This window comes from Pseudogymnoascus destructans (assembly GCF_001641265.1).
Source record: "Pseudogymnoascus destructans isolate 20631-21 unplaced genomic scaffold scaffold_3, whole genome shotgun sequence".
NCBI classification, from domain to species: Eukaryota; Fungi; Ascomycota; class Leotiomycetes; order Thelebolales; family Thelebolaceae; genus Pseudogymnoascus; species Pseudogymnoascus destructans.
In genome coordinates, this window is record NW_020167522.1 from 1560929 (window position 1) to 1570197 (window position 9269).

Consider the following 9269-nt stretch of genomic DNA (forward strand, 5'->3'; position numbering starts at 1 on the left):
GTGATCGTATTTAGTTTGCGATAGTCTACGCAAAATCAAAGTCCACCTCCTGGTTTGCGTACAAATAACACAGGTGAGGCAAATGGTGCTTTGCTAGCTTCGATGAATCCTTTGGTAAGATTGTCCTCCACGTATTTCTTCACAAGATCAAGCTCTTCTCGAGACATGTTATAGAGTGGTGCATGCCCTAGTTTCGAGTTGCTTCTAACACAATGTGATGGTCTGCATATCTGTGAGGCGGGAGCTTGTCTGCAGCCTGTTTTGAGAACACATCGAGATATTTATGGAACTCTTTTGGGAGGATCAGTTTTGGGTCAATTTCTTTCGTTTCCTCCTTTGCTTGTTCAGCGAGTATATCTTTAAATGATACTGCAAAAACCTTAGCTCCTTTCTGCTTCCGAAGCATATTGAATGGTGCAGCTCCAATCATTGTAACAGTGCATTTGTTCTTGTTCTTATAATGAGGTTGGAGGGCTGGCTTCAGAGCTTCTTTATCTTGTATTTCCTTCTCAGCTTGGGGACTTGTAGTTTTCACTTTTAAAGTGTCTGTTGGTGTAGTGTGCTGGCAGTGACCCTTTGTAAAGATGACTTGGTCGTTTACCATATTGAGTGTGACTCCATGCTGCTTCATCCAAGCTTTCCCAAGAATTATAGAATGTTTCCCAAGAGTAGTAATGAATAGAGGGCATAGAATTTCAACGTGATCTCCAATTTGTAGTCGAGGGTATATAGCATGCGTAACTGTAGGTGCTGCAACTCCATTAAATCCTTCGATGTTCTTTGGTTTTATAAGTTGGATAGGAGAGATGTTCTCAATTTCACAAATTCGTTTTGCGTCAACAGCATTCACAAAGCTTCCACCTGTTGCACCGCTATCCATTAAGGCTTGCATGACAATTTGATTCCTTCCTATTCTGCAGGTAGCTAAGAATGGAGTGTCATAATCGAAATGGGATAATGATGAGGCAGAGGAGGCAATTCTTGCTGTAGAACCTCTAGCGACGTCTTTTCTAGAGGCTATTCTATTCCCGACTCATACTGGGTAGGATCCTCAGTATCAGAGATCTCATTGAGTCTGCCTTTCTGTTTCTGAGGGCAGTCATGAGCACGATGGCCGCTTTCGTGGCAATGGAAGCATTTGCCAAGCTTCATGAGCGATTCTTTCTCAGGATCTTGGTGGGGAGAGCGGTAGAGCTTCTTCTGTTGTGCCACTATTTCAACAGCAGTACTAGCAGTAGGGCTCTGGCCACTATGCTTCTGGTAGGCGAACGGCTGTGGCTTCATTCTCTTCTTCTTTTCTTGAATTCTCTGTAGGTTTTGGTCCACAAGCATGCATTTCTTCGTGAATTCATGTAGGGTGGTAGCTCCCACTTCTGCAACAAGGGCTTTCTGCATTTCTTGGTTGATTTTAAATCAGAGATCATCAAGCAAGGTCTCTTCTGAGTAGTCCAGCTCTGCAGTGAGTCTCTGGAATTCAGCCCAGAATGTTGTGAAGGTATTCTTGCCTTGGTATAACTTGCGATACTCAGTTTGTGCAGTGTGTCTCCTATCAGGGTCGCTAAACACTTTCTCGAGGAGTTGGAGGATTTCTTCTGCTGACTGAAGCATGTTTGGTGAGGTAATGCGAAGCCTTGGGTTCACATGGCGAACTGCGAGTCCTCCTAGTCTGCTTTGGAGATAACTCATCTGCATCTTGTCATTTGGGAAGTGGTTGATGTTTGCTTCCAGCTTGAGTCGGATCTTCACAACCCAGTCTTCAAAAGCTGGTTCAATCCCATCCGTAAGAATAGGAGGATACGGAATGCGAGCAGACTGGCGAGGTGCTGCATTGCGAATAGGAGCTGTATTCTCAAGATATTTTTGAATGCCTTGCAGTTCAGTAATCTTTTCATCCTTGTCTTGAATTTCTTCTTGGAGCTGTAGAATAGCATCATTTCGCTCTGCAATAGTAGCATCAGAAGCTTGACCGACAATGAGGTAGTCCTTCATAATGGCTTTCAACATTGACCAGGCATACTCTTGGCTGCTAGGTGACAGCTTTTGGAATTCAGTGTAGGTGTTGACATTACAATTCCTCATCTGGTGGCCGTTTGATAGTATAGACTGGTGTCTTTCTTGAGCTGTTTGCCCATCCTCTTGAAATCTTCTTGGGCTTCGAGGAAGTCATCTTGAAGTTCGTCTCTCTTCTCAGACTCATCTGCCAAGGTTGTTTTCTCATTTATAGACTCATAGTCTTCTGAGTTTCGGTCAGCCATCTTGGCTTTTTCTTTGGCTGTGTGTGTAGCAGCTTTGCTATTCTTTCAGTTTTCGTATTCAGTAGATCAGACTCGTATCGCCAAAGGCCCTATTGCGCAGTTTGTCGACTGTAGGAGCCACTCGAGAGGAGCGCACTTCCCTCACAGCTATATTCCTTGTTGAGGGAGCATTGTGAAAGGTCTGATCTATGAAGTCTGTGGTGTTCTGGTGTTTCTGGTGTGTTCTGTGGTGTTCTGGAATCGACTTTAGGATATGGTTGTAGGGTTTCCAAAGAAGGGAATTCAAATTTCAGTATCAAGGTTCAGGCTCAGAGAGCAAAAGAAAGGTGAGATTCAATCTTATGTTACGATGGTCACAGAGGTCAAGAAGCCAGTCCGGAGAATAATAAGCTAGATTGAATCTAAAGAGAGAAGAAGAAGAAGAAGGAAGGAAGGTGAGGCTATTCCTCGTAATATACAGTTGTCCGCTTAGCGGTTGTAGCCTTGGTGGCTAAGGCTGCACCCATAACAACCGTAACAACCGTAACTGTTACGATTACAGCTCACAGCTCACAGCTTGTCACAGCTTGTTACGGTTGTTACGGTTATTATGGTTATTACGGTTGTTATGGGGATTACGGGTGTAGCCTTAGCCACCAAGGTTACAACCGCTAAGCAGACAACTGTATGTTATGAGGAATAGCCTTACCTTCCTTCCTTCTTCTTCAATCTAGATTACTTTTCCTGGACTGGCATCTGACCTCTATGACCATCGTAACATAAGATTGAATCTCATTTCTTCATTAGCTCATCCTGAGCAAGAAACCAGAAACCAGCACAAACCTTCGAGCAACAGAACCCTCAAACCAGACACCAACACAAACCTTCGAGCAACAAAACCTCCAGAATCAGAAATAGAAACTCAGACCAAGACACTGCTCTTTAGCAAAGAACTAGATCTAGATACAGAACCAGAAAACCCAGACACAAATACAGCCAGAATCGATTCCAGAACTACACATTGAACCAGAACCAGAACCAGAACACTAGAACATCAAATCCAGAAACCACAAGTCAACTCAATACCATACTCAAGCATCAGAACCCAGAACATTATATCAGCGGAATTAGACCTTTCCGTGACGCTCCCTCAACAAGGATATAACCGTGACAGAAGTGTGCTCCTCTTGAGTGGCTCGTACGGCTGACAACTGCATAATAGGGCCTTCACCACATACGTGTCTAGTTCCTGATACCAACAAAGTCAGAAGAAGATCCTGACCTCGACAATTCCAAGGACAAGAAGTGAAGCCTGCTATAATGGCACGGGTATGCAACATTCCCAATTCGCTCAAGGATTTGAAATGGACCAACTTGCTTATGGTCAAGTTTTTTTGAGGGTCGTTGGGTTTTGATATTCCGAGTAGAAAGCCAGACTCGGTCTCCTATCTTATATCTTGGTGCTGGCTTCCTGTTTTGATTTGCAAAGTGCTCCATTTGGGTTTGTGAGAGTAGGAGGGTCTGGGATCTTAGTGGATTTCTGGTGTGATTCTCTATTGCGAGTAGTGCTGCTTTTTGACTTCTCATTTTCAAGATATTTCACAACAGCAGCTTGTCCTGCCATTGTCTGCTCATGAGCTTGGATAACCTCTTGTAGCTGGCTGATATTGTCATCATATGTAGCCTTCTCCTCTCGACTCTTCTGGAGGGTAGTATTGTAGAGCTGGGTGACATGATCATAATCCTCCATCATCTGCTTTTGGATTTGAAGCGCAGCCTCTCTCTGGGCTTGGCTCCAGGTGCTCATAACTGAGTGGTCTTTAAGCTCCCAAATGCGAAGGGTAGCTTGGTGTTCTGGATCCTCGAGTAGTGTTTCCCTTCTATTGTAGGTGTGGCTTTCTAAGCAGTCCTCATTGTTTGTAGTAGATTGGGTTTCTTGTCCTTGATCTTGACTCCTGTCACGGATTACATGTCCTTGTGCATTGCAACTCCAGCTACCACCAAGCATGAAGATACACCCTGTGTTTCATAGCAACCTCTTACGACTTGGCTCAGATGATACTTTACAAGGCCAGCACCATGAACCACCCCTGCCAATCATTATAGAAGATGAACTTGAATGGGAAGTTGAAGAAATCCTAGATTCTAAACCCCTACGGAAGAAGCTGTTCTATATGGAAGAACCACCCATAGACAACACTTGGTATCCTGCTACAAACTTCAACAATGCACCTGAACTCACACAAGCTTTCCACTGAAAATACCTGCAGAAGCCACGATAATCTTACTCTTGATCAGGAGATCAATCTTACTAGGGGGGGGTAGTGTTACGATTACAGCTCACAGCTCACAGCTTGTCACAGCTTGTTACGGTTGTTACGGTTGTTACGGTTGTTACAGTTATTATGGTTATTACGGTTGTTATGGGGATTACGGGTGTAGCCTTAGCCACCAAGGTTACAACTGCTAAGCAGACAACTGTATGTTATGAGGAATAGCCTTACCTTCCTTCCTTCTTCTTCTTCTTCTCTCTTTAGATTCAATCTAGATTACTTTTCCTGGACTGGCATCTGACCTCTATGACCATCATAACAGTAACAACCGTAACAACCGTAACAACCGTAACAACTGTAACAACCGTAACAACCGTAACAACCATAACAACCATAACAACCATAACAACCGTAACAACCGTAACAACCGTAACAACCGTAACAACTGTAACAACTGTAAGCTATAATCGTAACACCCCTATAGACAAATTATGTCATAACTTAACCACTCTTGTTCTTGTGGGTAACTAAGGAGCGATGACGTGTAATGAATCATAGAGGGTTGTAGAAGCTTTTGAAGCTATCATTCATGTTCCTAGGCCTCTAGTTGATAGAGATATGTCATGTGTAGTATTAGCCCAGTAACTAAGAAGTGATGTCATGTAATGAATCATAGAGGGTTGTAGAGATATGCTATGTGGTAATATCGGCCCAGTAACTAAGGAGCAATTACGTGTAATGAATCATAGAGGGTTGTAGCAATCGTTGAGTAGTATTGCTCTTGTTGTTGGTGTGATAAGCCAACGTGACCCCTGAACCTTGCTAATCTAGCGGCAGGGTGGCATCCACCATGTGAACAGCGGGACGGGCTTGCGAATCGCGATGGGCTGGCTCGGCATGGCACGGGGTAACACATTACATGGTAGGCTATCTGGTTATCTGGTGGCGGTTTGCACATGGATACAGCATTGGTCCTCAAGGTCCCCTTGGTCCTGTCTTGCCTGTAGCTCACAGCTAGTTCATATGTTACATGTGTTAAGTTAGGAGGCCAAAGAATGGGATTTAGCTACTAATTAGTACCCTTTACGTACTAGCATGCTGTAGATAGCACACCGTGCGTAGATGGATACAAGGGGTCGGAGATCATCCACCTCGTGTTAAACCGTGCCAAGTCTTCAGCGCCTCGATCAAGACATGGGTTAGGGCATGGCCTTAATCGTATGATGTAATCGTATTGATCAATACGGTACTAATATGTATAGTGACTTGTAGGTTTGAGGAGGAGATTTCTAAGTTTGCTCTTGAGTTTGATAGCAAACTGAGTGCAACGAATGTCAGTATGGCAGTTACTTGGAAAGCCTTTGTGTCTAATCCCCTGCCTCCTCTGTCAAGTCAATCTTACACAAGAAACCTATGTGTCTTCTATTGTTTAGAAGTTAGCGTTACACTCCTCTTCTAGTTTGTCTAATTTTACAGAGTTAGGTGGGCTCTTATGTTATAGAGAAACACCTGCCTATCGTGTCACTAGTGTTAATCAAGGGATGCCATAGATCTAAGCATCACTCTAAACGCTTAAAGCAGGGTTGTTTTTCATAGCTTAGAGGGCAAGGTTCAATTGTCCATCTTTACGAGGCGTCTCTATGTTGCGTTATAGAGAAATATGTAATTAAAAGTAAGAGTTTAGGTAGGTCAAGAAAAGTGGCTAGCTTAGGGGTGTGGCCAGCTTAGTAGTGAAGGACGTTACTAATAAAGCTCTTTAAATTGAAAGTCGCATGACTTTCATGTGACCTAATGCTCATCAGTATTTGTGCTAACCCTAATAACTATTATAAAAGGGATTAAGTGTAACGTGGTTGTACACCGAGTCGTGAAACTTTTTTATACCCACCACTGTAAGGTATAATTAAACAACCACAACATGTATTAAAACTAAAACTATTCAGAATCTGATGAGCTAAGTACTTCTATGACCTCCTGACAAGTTCGTGCATTATGGCCAGCCCCCCCGCAAGTGCCACAATGTCGTACACCTGGTTGCCCCTCATTCCTACCAACCCCTCCAGAGCGCTTCTCGCGATTTATTTGCTCCGTAACTGCCCTTTGGGACTAATCATCATGTGCATCCCCTACAGAAAGTGCACACCCTTGACGGACACGAGACTTTTTAGCCCTCCGGCGTTTGCTAAGAGCTTCGTTTGCTGCTCGAAGGGTGCGGACTTCAGCTGACAATAAAGTCATTTCATGTGCCAAAATCTCTGTCCCTTTAGTTAATGCAGTAACAGTAGCAAAAATGGGGGTTGGCGAGCTTCCTTGGTGCCGTGCAATGCGATTTTTAACTAGAGTAGTCTGTGAGAGAGCATCTATTGGGTTGCGAGGCGTTTGAGAAACCCAAGGATCAGCGTCTATAGAGGGGGGTCCTGTAGGTGTAGGAGTCTGCAACTTGACGTCTAGCTTTGAAATGATTACTTGCGGATCAAAGGGCACTAAACCAGCTCCGCGAAATCCAGCTTTGGCGTTTTGAGTTGTTATTGACTGGTTATAAGCTGCGTGGAAAGCTATAAAAAACTCAACCTTTGTAATATGGTTTATATGAGCCTTAATAAAGGTCTCAATTTGACGCCCATACATGCGTTTAAGAACACTAAAGCACCCAACATCAAGTGGCTGAGTTAGGTGAGACGAGTGAGGAGGTAGACAGAGAGTTATGATGTTGTTTGCTTTGCAATATTCCTGAAACGCAGCTGATTCGTGACTTTCATGCCCGTCTAAAACCAACATCCGATATGGTCCTTTTGCACGACTGCAAGTATGTTTATCGAAGTGATGAAGCCATTCTAGACCTGTCTCGTTGTTGGTCCATCCATTGCTTGTTGGTTTAATTACCCAATTGTGAGGAAGGCCGCCTTCAGTATACCAACTTGAAAGGTGACATTTCCCTTGAACTACTAAAAACGGAGGGATACTCCCCTTCAGCATTCACACAAACAATTGCTGTACCCATTCCCGATTGCCAGGCTGAACTGCCTTGCCTCTGCCACATCGATCGGCGCGCGTAACAACTAAAGCTGAGCTAATAACGCCCATCATGAAGCCCGTCTCGTCAAAGTTGTAGAAATCGCAGTCTTGGATGCCGTACTTTGCTCTCATGTTCTGCACAAGTTGAAACCACGCTCCAATAAGCTCAGGATCTTCGCACAAGGCTCTTTGAAAGTCATAAACGCGATTAAAACGTGTCTTTAACTCGGGGCGGCGTTGTATAAATCGATATGCCCACCGCGTCCCAACGTGCTTTCCCCCACGCGATTCAAGGATATAATTTGCCATATCCTCCACACTAGCAGGCCGAGGTGCAAATCCTCTTGCATCCATATCCAATATATTTCGAATAATCACTTCCTCTTCTAGCTCAGTCAATTTATGACTATTGGCTTTGGTTTCGCGTCGAGAAGGTCGGCCGGCCATTCTATCAGTAAGCGTAGAATAAGGCACTTTATATAGTATTGATGCAGACCTGCGATTAAGCGATTTACATGTTTGAAGAGCCTCAATAGCTAGAATGATTCGCGCTTCTTGGGTTTGGATTTCCATTGGTAGTTGTGGAGGAAACGCGTGTTGAAGTTCGTAGGTAGCTAAGTAGGGAAAAGTTCACGACTCGGTGACATTCACGACTCGGTGTACAACCACGTTAGTAGAGTTGGCCACTCATTATGCAAGTACATGAGGTCTAAAGTAGGGGCTAAAATTGAAATAAGACACTTTAAATGCCCATAAAAGGCTAAATATACATTTTTATAGTCGTTGAGATATTTAGTTACAAAATTCATGATTTTGGGTTGTAAAATGGGGTAGGCAACTGGCTTAGTTAGGTAGGAACTCGCATGTGAAATACATTATGTTATTATAGGTTTCTTAATTTTTGGTGAGAAACGGGGAGGGCGACTCGCATGTGAAATACGTTATGATTCTCTGTACATTAACCTCAGATAACGTAAGTTGTGGCGTAACGCGGGGGATGGCGTAACGCGGTGGAATTTTGATGAGAACACAACAAATCTGTAAATTTAACTACAATCAACGATAATACATGATCCACCGTCACTCTTAGATTGTTCCCCTGCTTCTTCCTCAATATACTCATCAATTTCAATGTCTGAGGAGACGTTCTTATCCTTTGTTTTGCGCTTTTTCTTACTTGGGTTATGTGTCGCCTTTTCCGCCTCCATCACCGCATCACACAACTCTTGCATAGAAACATGAAAGTGACCCTTCAGAATAACCCTTTTCCCCTTCGTACGTACCGTACGTTGCTTTATAACTGATCGCAGGTTGTTGGCATCGAGTTGGTGGACAATGCTGCGTGCTCAAAGTTGCTCTGATGCAACTGTGAGTTTTTGGATGTACGTCCGCACTGGTGTTGACAGCACCCCACCACTATTAATCGTAGTTGTAAGGAGCGCATTTGCAGAGCGTAAGGTCATCCCATCTGGGGGGGAGCTGTTGATAAAGACTCGGTCAAAAATATCATACTGATGTGGTGTTTTTGGTCGGTCAGCCTCGACTGATGGTTCAGCATTGAGCAGCGTACGCAATGCTTGCTGGGGATTAAAAGGAAACAAGCCAGCGCCACGGTATGCTGACTCAGATGCATACATCAAGCCGTGCCTGGATGTATGCCTCCATCCATTCATACTTCTGTATGTGCGCAAGTTGCGCTTGGTTGAGTGGGGAGAGCGCTGCTGTCAGACGCTTTTTTAGCGGGCCG